General features: G+C 42.7%; 1 protein-coding gene across 21 annotated transcripts in view; it reads right to left on the reverse strand.

The window, feature by feature from the left end:
* The window catches only part of LOC120721804 (adhesion G protein-coupled receptor L3-like), a 252,581-nt gene that overhangs the window by 206,711 nt on the left and 25,797 nt on the right, over positions 1-20,073 (reverse strand). For 12 of the 21 annotated variants that reach the window (XM_040012415.1, XM_040012413.1, XM_040012412.1 and 9 more), the window contains exon 2: positions 18,233-18,321. The gene's annotated coding sequence lies outside the window, so the exon portion shown is untranslated. Of the gene's footprint in view, positions 1-9,912; positions 16,733-18,232; positions 18,322-20,073 lie in introns of those variants that run through there. The other 9 variants (XM_040012428.1, XM_040012424.1, XM_040012427.1 and 6 more) reach the window with 6 other exon arrangements.

The following is a 20,073-nucleotide window of genomic DNA, read 5'->3' on the forward strand; positions in this document are numbered from 1 at the left end:
TGGAGAGAAAAGTAATACGAACTGATGAGCTCGGTCTATGTGGGAACGCTGCCCGTTTAACGTGTCTTTAAGACCGCGAGAGCAGCAACATGCAGATATCATTAGGGCTCTCGTTTCTGCAAGGGGAAATTATTAGTTGGTTGATCGCGTCGAGGTTCAGCCAGAAAGATTGATTAAATCTGTCAGATCGTATTTAGAATTAATGATCCTTGGGAGACGCGGCACATCCAAATACAGATCGTTGTTGTTTACAAACAAAAAACCCCAGACTTGTCCATACAACAATAAAAAAATCATAATCACATTTTTGGATTAACGTGCCCCAGAAATTTCCTACAGCCTGAGTAAGAACTGAACAGAAACGCAGCATTTTATGTCCTTTTCCATGCACAATCAGTGGAGACTGAAAGAACAGGCAGGGGAACCGAAATGGCTCATTATTCAATCTTACTATTTACCTCTTGAAACCTGGATAATGGTCTCCTGTCCACTAAACACAGCCTACTTTGAAATTAAAGGACAAATGCCAGATTTCCATCTTTATAGGACGTTAAACAAAAGAGCCAGAAAAAATACATCCAATATTCCTCCCTATGTTCTGGCAGCAGAAATGGATTACAACATCCAAGCCATAGATTACTGAAATCCAAACCAGTGGACAATGCAGTGGAAAAAACACGTCGCGCAAGGATTATGGGGAAAGAGGCATGGAAAGTAGAATGTATGGACAAAGAAAAGAAGAGAGGTTCACAGTAAACGCAGTTTATTTACATCATCCTCGTCTTCGTTACAGTAAAAAATAGAGCACTTTCTCCGGGGATTCGGAATGACAATGTTCCTTTTCGGTTTTACACCAGAGGATCTTTTTCCTGTGAGCATTACGTGCTGGAAATAACTCCTCAGGTGAGAGCCCTTAGGGACACATCCGGAGGAAGTGGGCTGCTATCATAACCAGCTCGTCTCCAAATACTTCATCTGAGAAGCTGACTTCTTGAGGAGGTGGTGGAAAAAGTGCCTTCCGAAGTATTATTTTCACACAGTGTAGTAGCCCTCTCCCAACGGGAGAGAACAGTGAGCTCAAGAGAACAACTAAAATAAATTTATATGAGCTGGACAATGAAAGCCCAATATAGTCTCTAAAGTGTGCTTTGGTTCAAAGTTTAGGTAAAGATATAAATAAAGTTTTCTCTCTTCCTTGCGGTCGTTTTATGTCCAAGCTGACGTGCATCTATTTAGTTAAAAGCACAGAAAAGGCCGGGGCCATTTTTCAAAAATTGATGACGGCCTTGCATAAATTATGCAAACTTTTGTCCTTGTGCCAAGCAGTGCATCTACTGAATAATAATTACAAAAGGGACTTGGGGATTCGAGTATGCTGAATATGAAACACATGCCAGTGTCCCCCCATCTTTGCTGCCCAAATCAGGGAAAAAGGAGACAAGGGTGCATAATAAAAAGTGCCACGCGTGACGTAACTTTTATGCTTGATGCCTCTCAAATGCAAACTGCGGTGCGGTTGCCCAACGCTTTCAACATTTAAGCCACAAACTCCCTAGATACGCTCCTAACGTAATCTCTCCGATAGACACCAATTACATCTCTAGCCTGGCATGTAAATTAATAATCAGTTAATGTCATGATAGAGGCTTAGATCGTGGCTGGACATTTACAAGAAGTTAGCGCGGTTTCTTTTTCTTTACATGTTTTTTTTGTTTCCTACGCTGGAGTTTAACGGTTTGAAGATGAGGTTGTAAAGATGAAGTTTATGAACAGAAATCTAGAACTGTCTGCCGAACATCTGGCTTTAACAGCGCTCAAATATAATCCGATATAGTTTTAAATGAAAAGCAAGGATTTTTATAACAGCACATATGATACATATATGCACATGATGTATATTAGACACTGCTTTGGCATGAGATACTGAAACTAACAGTGCATCCGCACTAATCTGTTTTTTGGCTAAAATCAAAGCCCTGGCATGAACAAAGCAGCAGAAGGACAGTTGTTGGTGATTTGATATGCTAATGCAATTACCTTATTTGCTAATCTGGTGTTCCCCCGTTCACCGCCCCATCCTGCTTTGGCAAGGCAAAGGTGTCCAATTTCAGGTGAATCCAAGCCACCCTTTTTTTTGTACGTGAAAGTAGAGAGCGGTGTGTTGTGCGCCTCATTAGTTAAACAGCTTCCTTTTCTTTGTTTGAGTCACTTTGAAGCTCTGATTGTCGACAGATTTTGGCCTCGATTCCTTTTTATCCAGCGACGTGCTTTCGCAGTTTTTTCAGCCTCTGATGCTGGCGGCCGAGGAGCTGAATTTTGTGATGAATTAAGTTTTTCTGTTTGTACTTTCCCCCCACTATAATGCCCACTGTACACTCACTGCACACTTTGTTAGATGCAGCTGTTCAACTTCTCATTGATGCAAATATCTAACCTGCAAATCACATGGCAGGAAGACACAGTCGAGACAACATGCTGAAGATCAAACCGAGCATCAGAACGGGGAAGAGAGATGATTTAAGTGACTTTGAATGTGGCATCATTGTTGGTGCCAGACAGGCTGAGCTGAGTATTTCAGAAACTGCTGATCTACTGGGATTTTCCCACACAGCCATCTCTGGGGTTTACAGAGAATGGTCTGAAAAAGAGGAAATATCCAGTGAGCTGTAGTTCTCTGGGAGAAAAAGCCACGTTGATGCTAGAGAATAGCCAGACTGCTTTGACCTGACTGCAAGACACAAATGACACAACTAAAAGCTTGTTACAACCAAAGTATGCAGAAGAGCATCTCTTCCAGCAGCAGAAGACCACACCAGTTGGCACTCTTCTCTGAGAAACTGAGGGTACAGTTCACACGGGCTCAACTAAATTGGACAACAGAAGATTATAAAGACAAATCTGCAGCAACTGTGTGATGCCAGAGTGTCAATATGGGCTGAAATGTCTGGAGGTTTCCAGCACAAAGGGGCTCCCAATAAATCAACTAGCCCTGAAAATGCATGGCGCCACGTTAGGCTCATATCGGGACGTCACTGGCAGTAAGAGCTATGAGGGGCTATGCTGTGACGATGAGGAGGGAAGCACAGAAGTGTAGGGGATGAATCAGGACGGAGCTGCCATGGGTGCGCTGGTAATCTCGCCCCCAACTGGTCACAGCAGATGGCCGCCCCTCCCTGAGCCTGGTTTCGCTGGAGGTTTCGTCCTGCTAAAAGGGAGTTTTTCCTTCCCACTGTCGCCAAGTGCTTGCTCATAGAGGGTCATCTGACAGTTCGAGTTTTCTCTGTATCATTGTCTTTATCTTGCAACATAAAGAGCCTTGAGGCAACTGTTGTTGTGATTTGGCTCTATATATAAAACTAAACTGAACTGAACTGAATGCATGTTGTCCCTTTGGTATTCGGCGACTTTCAGTACATTAAAAGCACTCCGTAACAAAATGTAGCCAGTTTAGCATTTCTTTATGCTAATAACGCTAACCTGATCTAAGTGGCAGCTTTGCATTTACCAAAGAGTAATAAATAAATAACTCAATAAATGAATAAATAATAACTACATCTTTTAATCTAAATGTCAACAAGAAAACTAATAAGCGCACGTAGCAAAAAAAATTACACTATTCCTTTTAAATTAGAAATTACATATCTCAGCGGACTGATCTAATAAAGAATTTCCTCTGTGTTCTTGGTAGCTGCCTTGTTAATAGATGTGATAACTGCACTTTTGATTTGAATACACTCCCCTCCTTGGCTATCTCCGTGAATACCAAATGAATTTACTGGATAAATTAGCATGCATGTTTTGTGAAGAGCATTTTCTTTTGTTTAATTCCACTGGCGATCTGTTTCATTGTGGCGATGGGGGGGTGGTAGGCGTGGTTGATTGATTTATGGAAATCCACTCTGTGCCGATGACATTTGTCAGGCTGTTATATCAATAGCATTTCTGACAGAAACAATAACCACTCCACCATTACAGACAGACCAAAATTATGACAAACACGAGGCAGCGTTACGCACAGGGAGATTTAATTATGCAAAAAAGAGCTTTCACAATATGCATTTGCACGTCAGGTCTCTGTAACTCAAGACTTTTTTGTCTTCATTCTCCCTCTCTCTCAAAAAAAAAAAAAAAAGAAGCGATCACAAAGTAAAGAGGGACTGACGTGCTTTAAACGCACACGCACACGCGTGTGTGCACGAGGCCTGCACACATCTGCTCGTCAGTGAGCCTGTTGGAAACTGTCACATGCCTGGCAGGTTCTTTAACTTGGGCAGATGGTGCAGTGCAATTAAGCCCACCAAATCTTTCAATCAATCTCCTGTACGCCATATGAAGAATCTGGACCTGAGCTGGCAGTTTCTGTTAAACCAATGCGCTTGTCCACTTTGTATTCCGCTCGCTACTTTTTCCAAATTGTCTTTATTCTCACTGAAACCCATTCCTGTCCCTCCCTGCTCCTGATACGGCCCGAATAGTTTCTTTGTTTTCCCTCATTTTCTGCAAGCGACAATAACTCCCCTTTCTTTAATAATTTTCCTCACATAGTTCTCTACTCTTGCGAGGTCTACCCTAATCCTCCGCAGCCCCGGCACACACACAAACAATTTTTCTCTATCCGTCTCTGCCCTCTCTCTCGGCTTGTTTAACCAATGGCCTGAATACAAGACTGTACTGTAGACAATAGTCAAGCGCAAGTGTTTCATTCACACCCAATTACTGTGAAAGGGATTTTTCTGGCCAGAAATTCACAGAGGAGCACAATGAGAGTGTCAGAGAGGAACAAGATATCCCTGGCGTTTCGCGTTCTGTCCCATGTTCCGCACACAAAGGAGAAGAAAAGCGATCTGGTGTATCCGACACCAGCGAGAGCCATTAGCAGGGAGCCACTTAAATAAGGATAGCTCTAACTGAAGTGCTAACAGAGAAGGGAAACATCTGCTGCTCGAGCTGGGCCCTCGTTGGCCCCGAGGAGTCCGCCTTTGATCAGCGGCCCTCGCAGCCACCTTGCTACAAGAGCGCAGATGAAACAGCCTCTCAAATACACGCGGGGAGAGGGGGTGCGAGAGAAACGCGGCCACAGTAACAGAAATGCAAACACGCAAACAATCAGGGTTAAAGCTTCACGGAGGCGCAGACAGACCCTGTGATGGGTTTCGAAATCCAGGTATTACCTTAAAAATCTGCAGCATCACTGGTGTACCGTTTCAGGGCGGAGGGGAAATATAAAGTTGCTCAACTACTTTCTTTCCTCCTGCATAAGAAAAAAAAAAGACACATAGTCTTTTACAGGGGAAGCAAGAGAGCCAAACACCTCACTCAAGAGCGGGCCAGACGCCACCTTTGGACTGCCAATCCCGCTGTTGTATTTCCCCCACCTGTGACGGGAAGATGATTCACTAGGCCTGCCAGACTGCATCTAGGGACTGTGTGTACTGGGGCGTGCTCACTGCCAGCACAGACAGAGGGGAGGGGGAAAAAAAACCCCAAAAAACAAAAAAAATAACCCAAACCCGCCACATTCTCGGCTGCACTGTGACCTGAAAAAAGCAGTTGATAAAATAATGCGGAATGTGAGCTGGTGTATCATACACTACCCAGTCGGGGTGTAACAATTCACCAAATCAAGGCATCGGGCCAAGTGATTATGATATGGCAGACAGGAGGAAATCTGGGTCTACACGGGCAGAATGAAATAAAAATCACAGTCGCCCTGCATGAACACACCAGCTGCACCACAAATGCGATATCAGAATTATAGATTAAATTGGATTTTTTTTTTTGAAACAAGAGCATGTATATGTAATTTTAAGGTCCATATTTTTAGCTGTGGAACCCACGCTCCACCTGTGCCGCTTTCCTCTCTGAATACAAATATGGCGCTGAGGCGGCTCTGCTTTGCTGATGCAAATGGAATACCAGTTATAACCGGGGTACACGTGATTTGACGATGGATTTACAGCCTCTCAAAGGTATCCAAACAACACACACAACAGTGCGTTTCTGCAAAATACCTTTCCTTCCCTTGCATTACCTTCAGTCACGCTTTTCTAGAATTTTTATATTCGTCGCGCTTTTATTCATGTTGCACACGCTGGCATTTGAAATAACTCTGCGGTAGGATGAATGAAAGTAATTTTTTTAAAGGTGTTTTTACAGGCTACAGCAAACTTTATAAAAGTACGCAGTTCTTTCAACACGATATTGGACAAATTGTTGAAGAAAAATTCAATACTGCAGCCCCTATAAAACATTGTTAAACCCTACCAAGGATACTTGCTACACCACTTAGCAAAACCCATATTTTTATTCGTGAACTATACCAGAGTAGCTTTGCATGACTGACAAAAATAATCTTTATTTATCTTACACTGAGGCTCGGCACAACCTCTCACATCATCCCCGTTGTAAACAAGCTTATATAGCTCCCTTCAGCATTACTTTAAGCCAGCTTTTTTCTGATTGGCTGCCCCTCATAAATGGAAGGATGACTATATTATGGACACCACAGAGATTTAACAGGAAAGGACATAACAGTCTATAACAGCAGGGTAATTCTTGGACAATAAATAGGACTATATTAAATTTAACCTATGCTGATTGCTTTTAGCTTAGATCTAAGTGCCACAGAATGGAAATTACATTTATCCGGCTGCGTGACACTACCTCATTCCCTTTAAGGGGACAAAAAAGAAATGGAAGAAAATCCTGGGAGTAGAATTATAAAGGCCACAGGAGTTTAAAAGTCACAATGCGGTGACTTGTGCACAAGCTCCAGAATTTCCAGGTGTTCATTACTCTAACGTAGATAACATCCTGAGGGTCATGCCTGTTCTAATTCCTAATTAACTGGCCAGAACAGAGGTCGTGGTGGGCAGTGACCCTGACCAGCGAACAGGACCAGTTTCTGTCTCAGGGCATTGCTTTTTACTCTGGGTTGGAAACGCTCACTCCCTCCTTTAATGCAGTTTACTGTAGCGAGTGTCAGAACAGAGTCATGCTTTGAAAAAGATGGCGTAACCCCCCCCCTGGAGTCTACACAGCAAACAACCGTGGACTAAGGGGTAACCGCAGTTAAAAGCTTCATGCGGGATTCTGTTTGTTTTGTGCGCGCCATTCATCAGTCAACCAGAAATAAAAAGGGCACAAACACAACAGTTGAATAATTCCTGACTTCATGGCTAATCTCGGGTAAAGCTGCGTACCTATCAGTGGTATGTTGCTACGCTGTCTCCGAGATTAGTCATGTGTACACTTGCAGTGCACATGCATACTGGGGCATTACCAGCACTTGTAGAGAATACAAAAGAGGTGACTACATGTCTGTGTTTGCTGTGGGGAGATCAGGCGTGCCCTCTACGTTACAACACAGGCCACCTGCAGTCTGGGAAAATAGCTTTCTAGAGGGAATTAGAGGATTGTGAGGAATGAACAAGACAGACATGAGTAACCCGGCCCAATATACTACTTATCTACAAGCTTATATTTCACAAAGGAGGCAGATAAGGTAATACATGCCGGCGCAAGGGAGGAAAAGAGCAGAAATTAGACCGGCGAGCGTGGAGGGTGGGGAGCGAGGGCGAAGAAAACGTATCCAGGTCGAGATCCGTATAAGAGCGGTCACTCGCGACAGAGCCCGGATGCTTTGAATCACTGCAGAGCAGTTAACCATTGACCAGAGGGACTCATAGCATGAGATCCATGTCATTTGTGGTTATTCTATTCCAGGGACCATGAAAACAAAGCATAAAGCCGTTATTAAGGCCTCCACCTGCCCTGGGCAGTGAATGCAAGACTAATCAATAAGAAAGGAAGGTATTGTGGTTTGTCTTAGAGGTCAGGTGATTTTATGTTGGTGTGCACCGATCTGTGCGTGTTTGAATATAGATAAGATTATCCTGTTCTCTTTGAGGTAGGTGGTCTGGATTGCAGAGGCAGGCGTCATGTTGCAAGTATTCAAGTGTAACGGTGAAGGAAGGACTCTGATGCAACACACATTCTGTCACCGTTCTTGCTTCTTATCTTACTGATTAGTAATCATTAACTTTATAAACCCAGACTTGAGTGTGTAATATATTTACCTTTATGTGATAACGTCATGTAGCAGGTAGCAAAAGGGTACGTTAGACTATATTTCATATTTATGCTCTAAAATCTAGCATTAAACAGCATTAAACTTCTATTTTTATTATTTATAGCAGCTATTCTGTTTGCATAGGTTTTTCCCCCCTCATCTTTTCTGCCGTCTACCACAATATCTTTGTTTGACACTACCAGGAGATGCTGCTAAGATCGAACCCAACATTGGTTTTGATGTATATTATTGTTATTTCCTTTTAAATTTGTATTTGATTAAAGGTACTAGTACATGCCTTTTTCTTGATCCTGACAAACTGAAACACATTAACAGCACCCAAAAAAAAATAGCTGCTGTAGTTTGTCTAGATGTAATAAAAGGTTCATTTTAGCCTGTTGCTAGGTGGCTGCTAGGCATCTATAATTCAGCTTTGTGGTTGTCACTGTTGTGCAATGAAAACAAAATGGTTTTATGAGGTGCTGTAGATGCACAAAAGCATTTATTCCAATGCTAAGCAGCCGGCTGAGAGGCAACCTGATGGCGTCATAATGCATCATGCATAATTCAGCTTTTGCATATATGCTGTGGTGGTGAAATAAAAATGATACAATGCTTTTGCAAAGGTGATATTGGTGTCTAAACGTTCAAAAATGGTTAATTCTAACACAAAGCTAGGTGGATACTAGGTAGAAGCTTCAGGGGCCTAAGATGTACCCGTGTGCCAAGTTTGGTTACTCAACTCCTGACGCTCGAAGACAGCGTCAACCTTTTTTGCGCCACGGACCGGTTTATGTCTTCATGGAAAAAATGTTTTTAAAAAAATAAGATTTATTCATACCACACAGGAAAAGACCCAGGGAAACCGAGTTAACGATAAAAATGGTTTCAAAAATAACAATAAAAACTGGTAAAAACCCTGAAAGTCATAAATTTCACACCCAAGCCTCAACTCTCGCGGCCCGGTACCAAACGACTCCGGTTCGTAGCCCACGGGTTTGAGGACCGCTGCTCTAACAGGAGTTCACAGTCAGAGAAACAAACAACCGAACAGGTTAAATGTGTTGTAGTAAGACACATATTTGTGTTTGACTGCTATAACAGTGGAATTTTACAACTTTGGGAAACCGAAAATATATCTTGTGTTTTCTTTTATCCACATGATAAAAATATGTTAAATGATGATTAACATTTTTATTAAGTAAGCTATCTAATAATCAAAAGCCAGGCACAAGCTAGCTAAAGCTTTTGAAATATGACACTTTGGAGCTTTTCCTTTTGCTGCATCCCTGATTTGATTTCACACAACTATTTCCCCCCAGTTCCCTGACATTTTAGAAGTATAATGGCGCGTGTTAGTTATAGTCCTGTGCAAAATTACAGCCGATTTTGTCTGATCGCTCTGTGGAGTTGTCTGGATTGTGGAAAACGGCACCGAGTTAAGCACAGCGCATGTCATGTTTGAACACTTCACAAAAAGCTGCAAGTGACAAAAATTGAACTTCAATCGTCAAGTACCACAATTCCATTCCCCGGTGTATATTACGCAATTATCTGCAGCGCCAGGAAACAAATCCCATTGACTTGATTCCTATTTAATTATTCTACTTGAAAATCCTTTTTGCTCCCTCTTTTTCTCTGAACCTGAGAGAAAGAGGAAACCACTTTGCCCAATAAAAAAAAAAAAGAAACTAAAAAAGTCCCCCCTCTATCTGAGAAATGCATTTCTCCCAGCTTGTCAGTTTCCATTCACAAGAACCCACCTTCAGCACTTATTTTATTTAAACTTTAGCAAATGTGGCACAAAACACAATAGGGGTTTCGGGTGGTAAAATAATTACCTAAATACAGTGTGACAGGGGAGGTTGATTCATTCTGTAGAAAACACTGCCTGTTGAGAGGAAAAAAGTGTTGACAGAGTCGCGAGAGACAGTAAAATAGAAAGAAGAATAATGAGAGAGACACAGAGAAGGGCAGCGTACAGTTCCCGTCACCAAGCAAAACACTTCATATTTCTTTGAAAGACAAAGTGCTAAGTTAGGCTACTTTGCGCTCTGTCAATAGAGACGTTTATCATAGGCCCAGCCACGGTCTATATATTGATTAAACCATCCATCACTTAAACTCTACAAGACATTATTTCTAATTAAAAAGTAAGTCATAAATTTCGGGCTTTATTGCCAGGCTGGGGCTGTAAATAAAACTCAAGGGAGGGCAGAAACGGATCGCGGCCCCTATCAACGGTTTTAGAGCCACCGTAAAAAGGACAGACGGGTGCGACGGCACCTTCGGGATCCTCGCGTGGAGGGCGGCATCCCGACTAAACAGATGCAAATCAATAATTCCTCTTCGCTTGTGGGGGTATTTTTTATAAGACAGGTGCTTCCTCACAGAGGAGCACCCCATGCATATGGGGAACAAATTAAATTTTCACAAGCTACCTGGGAATATGTAAACAAACGAAAACCAAAAAAGAAAGGATTGCATTCCAAGCACTTGAAAATGATGTATGATCATAGGAGGTCATGAAAGCGTATGTGGTGCTCCATCCCACGACAGAGTTGGCCAGCAGGCTGGCAGCGAATGCGGGCTCCCATTATCTATCCGTGTCTCCATTTTCCTCAGCTAAACAACAATTTTGCTGCCAAAATATGCAGTCGCAGGACATTATTTAATGATCCCTGATGACAAAGAGGCCATTAGTACACCTACACCGCAGCCAAAGCTCCCGGTGTTGGACGGGACCGCACAAGCTCAGTCAAAGCAGAGGACACTTCACTTTTGACAACTTCTGATTACCTCAGTGCGCGCGCAAGTTGTCAGGCGGTGAACTCCCCTGACAGCCGGTTGCAGCTGCAGATGTGGTTATTTTTTGACAGGCACAGAAGGATGTCTGATTTCACAGGTACTGACCGAAGGGAGGGAGGGAGAGAGGAAATGGAGGGAATTGGACGATGGAAATGAAGAAAAGGCATGTCGCCGGCTCCACGGCTGACAAAGGGAGGCATGTGCAATCATTATTCATCCCCTTCTCTCTCCTGGGCTGCTTTAAAAAAAAAAAAAAAAAGATTTTTTTTTTTTTTTTTTAAATACCTGCCAAAGTGGGAACAGTGCTGACCACACAAGCACTTTTTTGACTCTGACTTTGTGATAACGGAAACACTGTTGGATCATGTTTGCCTAAACGATGGTCAGACAAGGGTTTTTTTTTCTTTGTTTTGTTTTTTTTTGCCAAAGTGAAAGAAGAGGCCTCAGTTTTGGTGAGAGACAGAACGAGAGAATCACCCTCCGGGGGGAAGCGAGAACTAATGAGTGAGCTAAAAAGGACAAGATGGAGTGATCCTCTATAAAAAGACTAGCAGTAATCTCTTCCTCTCCTCCCTCTCCTCTAGCCTTAATGTCCTAAGAGATCTTGGCTCCTCCATAAAGCCTGCTGCCTCCACACATCAAACAGAGCTGATTAGAACAGCACACCTTTGCTGGAATTGAAGATTTTGGATAGGGTGCAGCAGAAGTTCAAGGGAGAATGAGTGCTACGAAAACCAGAAGGCGAAGGAAAAAGGCTCTTGAGGTTAGTTAGATACACCTGAGTAACAAATAAAGAGTATAAAGAATGGCTTTGAATGTAGGCCAGTTGTTGCTTTGCTACAGTATATCAAATGGGATAATGGCAGACTCCCCCCCCCTAGAGGTGCAAGCTATGCATGAATCTAATAGCAATCAACAGATCGTCCTGTTCATTTAAATCAGGTTGAGCGGTCACAGCGAGGAGCTGGGCGATACATGGGCACAGTGGGGAAGCCGAGGAGAGGAAGGGCTGGCGGAAGATGATGGAGCGAAACCACTGAGCTGCTGTGTGAGCTCGCTGTCAGGGGTGTTGTTTTATTAAGACACCCAAACTGTCAGGCTGGGTATCAGGAGAGCGACCAGGCACATGACAAGACACTTTCACTAACATCCCAGTGACCCCTCCTCTTTCCCTTACCGAAAATAGCCCCGTCCAAATTTAATGCTCTCTCTGTCAGACCTGGGTGGGCATCGGTGCTGAAGGGACTTTTACTTTTACCAGTCATGAAAAGTGAAACACTCACCTGCAAAGCCCTGTGGGACTGTGACATGCAATAGCTAAGTGGGTATGTAGAGGTGGAGAGATGGAATGGAAAAGAGGAAGTGTTATCTCAGAAATCCCTCCACTAAACAGACGCACAGGGTTAAGGGAAGAGGTCAACAGTGTGGGAAATGTGTTCTTTCACTTTCTTACTGAGTTAGCATTAGCATGTTTAGCATTTAGCATTAGCACTGACTTTGAGTGGAATATAGGAAAAACAGTTAGCATGACTCAACCTGTCCACAAATAACATAATCAGTTTATCAGGACCTTTAAAGCTCTTTTTTTTTTTAAATACATATATTATATTTTGACAGATAAAATAGCATAACCCGAACTTGCTTAACAGCAGTTATGCTAGCCTAGCTAGCTGGGCAGTGATTTCCTAAAATACTTCAGTTAGCATGTGCTAAATTCACAAATCCTGCTTCTTACATTTCTATAAGCATCAAAACAAAACATAACATAATTAATAAGTCCAAAATAATAATTCTCCTCTTCTTTCCCACCACTGAGTTATAGTTATGCTAACCTACCTACTGTTACCGGACACTTTATACCTGTTCAACCAAACGCAAATATCTAATCAGCCAATCACATGGCAGCTCAATGCATTTAAGAGTGTAGATGTGCTCGAGACCACCTGCTGAAGTTCAAACTGAGCATCAGAATGGGGAAGAAATTTAGGCGATTTAAATGGCTCTGAATCCGGCATGGTTGTGCCGGATGGATCAAAAATTCCTGATCTACTGTGATTTTCCCGTACATTTCTAGCGTTACAGAGAATGGTCGGAAAAACAGAAGATATCCAGTGAGCGATAGTTCTCTTTGTTGATGCCAGAGGTCAGAGGAGAAAACTAGACGGCAACAGTAACTAAAAAAAAACACACTCATTAAACGACGATATCCGTCCCCCAAGGTATCCGCTTTGTGCCTTATCGTACCAAATGAGCATGACTTAAGCAAAACATGTTGCCGACTATGTGATTCAAGCTGGGTAACGCACCCTGTCTCAAAGCTCAGTTTATCTCAAACCGGTTTCTTGAATGTGACAATGAGTTTACTGTACTCAAATAACCTCCACAGTCATCAGATCTAAATCCAATAGAGCACCTTTGGGATGTGGAGGAATGCAAGATTTGTACAATGTGTGTGCTGGCAACAAATATACAGCACCTGTTTTGTTATCATGTCAAAGGAATGTCTCCAGCACAACAGGGTGTCCAACCCAGTGCTAACAAGGTGTACCTAATATTGTCCCCGATATTTCCTAAAACTTTTAAACTAAATGCAGCTATTGATTTGTTTTAAACTCTTCTTTGAGAGCTATATTTATTCTGTACCGTTGATACCAAATTTTGCAGGCGTTACAGATGCATGGAGAAATCATAGATGGCATTACCATGATAATGCAGTTCAAGAGAGTGACGAATTGCCACTGAAGACATGAATATTGTATTGGAATAGATGGGCGTTGGAGTTATATATAGTGCAGTGTCACAGCAAGCACCACATAAAGCACAGGTACACGCACATACAGCGCGCAGACACATTCCAGGTGACGTAACACTAAATAATTGCGGTTACATCCGCTCGATGTGTCCTTGTGTGGAGTTTTATTGTGCAAGTTTACCCTCAGCTATAAACAAATGGCTTAAAACTGCCTGCCCCTTACTGATTGTGAGAGTAATTAGAGTATGAGACTGTTAACACATGCTCTCAAAGAGAAATGATCACGTATGACCTCAACGGCAGAATGGAAACTTTTTTTTTGGAGTCCCGTCTGCAAAAAACGTTCACCTCGAAAACACGCCATCTTTGATGATTCTAATAGCATATTAGCTATTGGACACAAATTTGCTTGAGGTTAAAATCAATAATCATCAAATCAACATAAAGAAATGACTAAGCAGCATTTTCATAAAGCTGCGGGAGCACTTTCACATCAGGTCCCCCTCGCGCCCCACTACCCACTGGGAGAAAATGACCACAAACACGTCATAATAAATCTATCCCCCAGCAAGGTGCGGTTGTCTTGACAACAACAATTTTCACAGAGGGTCATCATTATCAGCCGTGCACTACACAAAACAATGTGTGCCTTTTAAATAATTTGGTCATTTAGAGGGTTTCAATGCTGTCTGGTATCCTCGGAGCAGCCTGCTTCTGGCCTGGCCATAGTTGCCCCAAGTAACAGGACACGAAAAACAAAGACGTGCAAAGTCAACTACCTCTGGATAGGATTCAAATTCAAGAACACTGCTGACATTGGCCGAAAGGATTTCACTGCCTTTTCCATTCAAATGACCTGTTTTGCATCATTTCAACAAGTCCAGGCAGGATCACGCTATGAAAACAAACGGCAGGGCTTTAAGCTAACAGAACCAAAAACCTGGCGGGGCTAAAGTCATCTCTGGCCACTGTGGTTAAAGTAACCTGAATGGTTGACGCTAAAGGAAGCCACTTTGGCTATGCAAAGCACTGCAGACAGACACGGAGCTTCAACTCTCTAACAGGCTAAAAAGCTCTGCAGATTTGTAGATGTTCAGATAAAAATGGGGTCTATTATATTAATTTCCAGCTCTAAACTTTTATTCTTGGACTTCACCCAGAGTATCTATTAACCACATAAAATCCTTGCTAATCTTTAAGCAGCACCTTAAAGGTCGCCTTGTGTCTGCAACACTGCATCACTGGTCTCTTTAAGGCTCCCTTTCCTAAAAGTCTTTCGCTGATTGGCTGCTCCTTGTCGGGTAAACAAAACCTGGTGCTCGTGGGCATTGAAACTTTTTGTCTTGACATTGTGGACCTCCGGAAACAAACTGTAAACCTTGGACACAGTTTGCCAATATAACGGTAGTTACACTTTGCGTTCTGATACCTCGATCTTGCTCTTTACAGATGGAAGAGCCGTGTCTTTTAGCATTACCTGCCCAGCTTTGCTATCGAATGAGTACTCTGAAGTGGCATGAATAAACAAACAATGAAACTGAGATGACCATATAAGGAAATCCTGTGCCTCTGACATCAATCAGACACAAGAGTAGAAAAACAGCACCTGAAACTGAGTGTTTAGCGCAGGCTAAAGCAAGAGCATCCGAGCATTTGGTCAGTGGCTGTGGCTACAATGTAGCTTGCCATCACCAGTGTGTGAATGTGTGTGTGAATGGGTGGATGACTGGATGTGTAAAGCGCTTTGGGGTCCTTAGGGACTAGAAAAGCGCTATACAAATACAGGCCATTTACCATTTACAGGTTTGTAACAGCACAAGTATCAGAGAAAAAGGAAGTATAATCGGTCTACTTTAGGATTCTTCTCGCGTATTAGCTTGAAAAATATCCTTCTGCCAAATGACACTTGTTTGTAAATCAAACGTTTTCTTTAAAGCCCCACAAAGTCATTGCCTTCAAGTGAATTAAACATAATCGGCAGTGACCACAAATCAGGCAAAAAAAAGGTACATCAAACAAAGGTCGTAATTCCACGTCAGAGTGCATTAGGACGTTTATCATCAAAGCGATGCCTAGCTTTTAATTCATTTGACATCTTTCAGCACTAATACAGTATCTGATTTCTGAGGAGCACTGGTACACAGTCACACAGCGTGACATCTGAAGGAAAGCAGCGGGTTACAGGACAAGTCCCTGAAATATGTTTCTACACAGAACAGAGACCAGGGCCATTATGTCTGTACCAGATTTTCACTTCATATCTAAAACCACAAGCCAGCAGCATGCATAAGTACCGCCTGCTGCTCTCAATGTTATTCAAATGACAGCACAATTCTATTTTCACCTTGCAACTAATGTGGCCATTACTCCTATGTCAGCAACATTTACTGCCCTTCCTTTTATGCTGGATATGCTAGAAAATGGGAAAATTAATTCTGGAACAAAAAATGGGGGGGGGGGGGATTATCCTGAAATGTGTGTGTAGCTGCTGGGATTAAGCTCAAATAAAACAGTTCCCATCTGAAAAATCCCATCCCAGCAACTCTCACGAAACAGCCACATGAAGAATATGAGGCCCTGTGGTCTTATCAAAGAGGTGATATGACACATTTTCCCCACTGTGCCAATTTTTATGCCTTGATCATGTTGAATGCGATGTCACAAAATAGCATAAAAACATCAACGGGGGCCTGAAAAGCAACGTAAACAGTGTACACACCAAAAAAAGAGAAGGAAATGGAAATAGAAAGGCAAGTGCACTGCCAAAAGGAAGTTGTTAGGAGAAAGAGGAAAGGAGGGGTGTCTACACTGAGTCAGATGAAGGGGAAACAGGGTAGATGGATGTAGTGGTGTGTCTTTGTGTGTGGAAGAGTGTGTATGAGTGAGGGAGGAGGAGGACGTGGGGAGAAGGGGAAGTCGGCAGGCAAACCTATCATCCACGGAGCCCACCAGTAAACTCTGCAGGGCAAACAATCTCCCTAATTGAATTCAATCCAGGCTCACCGCAGGAGGCACCGAGGCTAGTGGATCCATTCAATATGAAGAGGGTTGCTTGGAGGTGGTGGCAGTGGAGAGAAGTGTGTGTGTGTGTGTGTGTGTGTGTGTGTGTGTGTGTGTGTGTGTGTGTGTGTGTGTGTGTGTGTGTGTGATGATGGGATGAAAAGGGGAGGGCTGGTATGGCAAGTGACACAGGAAAGGGAAAGAAGATAACTACAAGAAGCAGAGAGCAAACACAAGGGCTGCAGGAGACAACAACGGCAAACAGACGGGGAGAGGAGACAGGAGCCCGGCGCAAGGAAGGTTCTGGTGGTTAAGAGTCAGCAGTGAGGGGGTGCGGGGGAGCAACAGGCTCGAGGTGTGGAGAAATGGAAGCCAGCTGTGCTTTTGCATGATTACACCAAAAACATCATTTGCATCAGGGAATGAAATCCAAGCACGCTCCGTAGATACGTATGGTTACCGACCAAAAGAAAAGAAAAGAAAAAAAAACAAAAAAAACAAAAAAAAACCCACCCTCCTCGCCGCCGCCGGCACAAATTAGAGGCCTAACAGTGGTGTCCCACAGATTTGCATATGAAGATGAGCACCTATCGTGAATCATTTTCATAAACATCCTATTGCGCGCAGAGTACAAGCCCAATTGGCCCACATGAATGCTCTTCATTACTGTGCTGTGCTGGGTGGGGTTGGTGGTGTATGGGTTGCAGGCTTAATCTGGGTTGCGCTGCATATTCATGACTTGCACGGAGTCGTTTTCAGGCCCATTTGTACGGTGGGCCTGAGAGTTCAAACGCACCGCAACTGAAGAAAACACCAGCAACTAGAAAAACGCTAAAGACAACAGAAGTAGGAAAAAAAAATCTCACAAAATAAAAGTGTTTTTGAGGAGACGATAGTGTGACGGACCAGCTGCAAAAATGATAGCAACCAAAACATGGGAAGAATTGCACTGAGACACCCTTAAAAGAAGTAGGATTCACCGGTGTAAACGATAAGAAGATGCCATGGTAACGTGTGTTTTAATAAATATATTATCAAGTTAGCTTTGCTGTCCGCCAAATTTAGGTTACTCGTTTCGGTTTGCTTATGGTAGCTTTTAATAGCATTAGCTAACTTCTTCTCCAATGCTAACTGAGTGTTCGTGATTGGTCCGTTGTGATGTTGACCAACATTATTTTGATGATAACGCAGAGATATCATTCATATAATGCTGTAGCTACGTGTTTGCTATTAGCCATTTACTGTTAGCTTGTCTCTTCCACAGTGTGTCGTTCATCCCAACTTCCTCTCCTCGCCGTTAGCCAATCACGGCTGATGACTGCCCCTCCTGTGCCTAGGCTTCTTCCTGTTAGAAGGGAGTTTTTCCTTGCCACTGTCACCAAGTCTGAGTTATTGTAGGGTCTTTACCTGACAGTATTATAGAGTCCCTTGAGATAACTGTTGTTGAATTGAATTTGTGACTTTTTGTGTGCTTTTGCAGCATTTTTTTTTCTTTTCGATTTGCTGGTGTTTTCCTAAGCTGCAGTGCGTCTAAACTCTCAGGGCCGCCGTACATTTACAGTCTGATGCTGTCAGAAATGCTGATAAAAAGTGTACAATACCTCAGTTTGAGAGAGGAGAGCGGTCCTTGAGTGCTGCTGCTGAACAAATCCCGTATATCACATTCCAGATAGGGAAAGCACTTCCTGTCCTGGAAGAGAACACAAAAGTTAGAGCAGGGCATACTTATGTTAGAGCAACACACCGACTCTCGCTGTATTCTCTCCAAACGGGCGACAGGGGACGCAATTAAAAGGCAGGAACCTTTAACGTCTGCCAACATGAAGAGGCATCTGCACGTCTACTGTATGACACAGATTTACTTAAAAAAAAACAAAAAATTAAAAAAAAAAAGGAGTCCAAGCGTTACTTTCTCCAAGCCACATCACACAGACACTTTTTATTTTGCTCGCTTCTGGGTCGACCGTTATTAAGTGGCATCTTCATAAATTTTTCAGCTGCTTTCTGGTTCCCATACTGGTGCTACGGCCCGATTGCCGCTGTATGAAGTGCTATTCAGGTCACATCAGCTTTTAATGGCTGATTTATTAGGGCCCAACAGGAGCTTGGTGATGGGCTGCAGGACAAAGAGCCTGTTTTAAACTACATTAACACTCTGCAGTAAATATCCCACACAACATTAGCATTTTGATGGCAACCTCCCCCAGTCACCTTTCACACTTTCCAGTTTTCCCCTCGTTATCCCTCCCTGCCTCTTTAGCCATCGTATCAATCCATCTTTGGAGTGCTTTCTTTCAGAGATTTCTCGTCTCCCATCCTTCGCGTTGCCCTGTTCACTATATATATTTCAACTGAACGCATTCAATTTATATCTGTGCTGGCACCATACCCGTGTGCGAGGGGTGAAGTGGTTAGGTTTAATTATAGACGTATTAATGAAGAGCATGCACACAGAGGTAAAATCAAATGGCATTCAGCGGTTCTGGGAAAGAGCAATTCTTCGGCATCCCTGATGAAACACACGACGAGCTGTTCTCTTTGTTATTGTGACGCAAAACAATCATTACATGATTTATAATTAAATCTCACATGCAATCATAAAACTGATGAGCACCAAAGCTTTTGTAATTGAGGTGTCTATGGCACTGGATGGTCTTGAATAATAAGCTAAAAACAAAAAAAAGAAAAAGGATTAATCGGTAGCACTGTGTTTACTATGCAAATTAGGTAGATTTTCCTTTTGACTTAATTAAAACAACCTTTTTTTCTTTCCTCTCACCTATTTGGGTTGTCCGCCTCATGTCCACGTCTCTTTTAAAAGCACTGGCTGTGATTTAAAATGACAGAGACACTGGGAAAACGAGAGTCTATAATTTGTGCATGTGTGCCAATGATAAAAAAAAAAGGTACTTAGTGAAATGATTCCTTTACTTCTGTCAGATTTTGCAAAGATGCTTGCAAATGAAAAGAAAAAGAATGGCTCTCAATTATATTGCCAAATTTCTAAATATTATCTAGGCACAATGGCCAACCGGTCTTGGCTTTCGAACAAGTGCCGGGGACGTGCTTCATCAAATCTGCTGTTCATTATGTTTGATCAAATTTGAGACTTTGGCAGAGAAAGCAGATGCGATAGGTCAATTTAGCTGAACTGCTGAAACTAGTTTGGTCAACAGAGCATCTGCCAGTCATTTAGCAGGCCTGCAAGTGTTTGGAAAGGAGCACGGTCGCACCATATTGCAACAATCCTAACCACATACTGCTGCACAAAAAGGAGAAATCAATTGCACTGAGAACAGAAAGCAAAAATTATGTTCTGGGCGGTATAATAGGCTATGGTAGGCTTTCATCGTGTGCTTTCGCTTGATTTCACTTCTTTTTCTGATCAAACCTAATTAACAGTAATTACAGCAACTGGACAGAGCTTTAATTTTACACATTT

The sequence above is a fragment of the Simochromis diagramma genome, unplaced genomic scaffold, assembly GCF_900408965.1.
Source record: "Simochromis diagramma unplaced genomic scaffold, fSimDia1.1 OVJJ01000604.1, whole genome shotgun sequence".
In the NCBI taxonomy this organism is placed as follows: Eukaryota; Metazoa; Chordata; class Actinopteri; order Cichliformes; family Cichlidae; genus Simochromis; species Simochromis diagramma.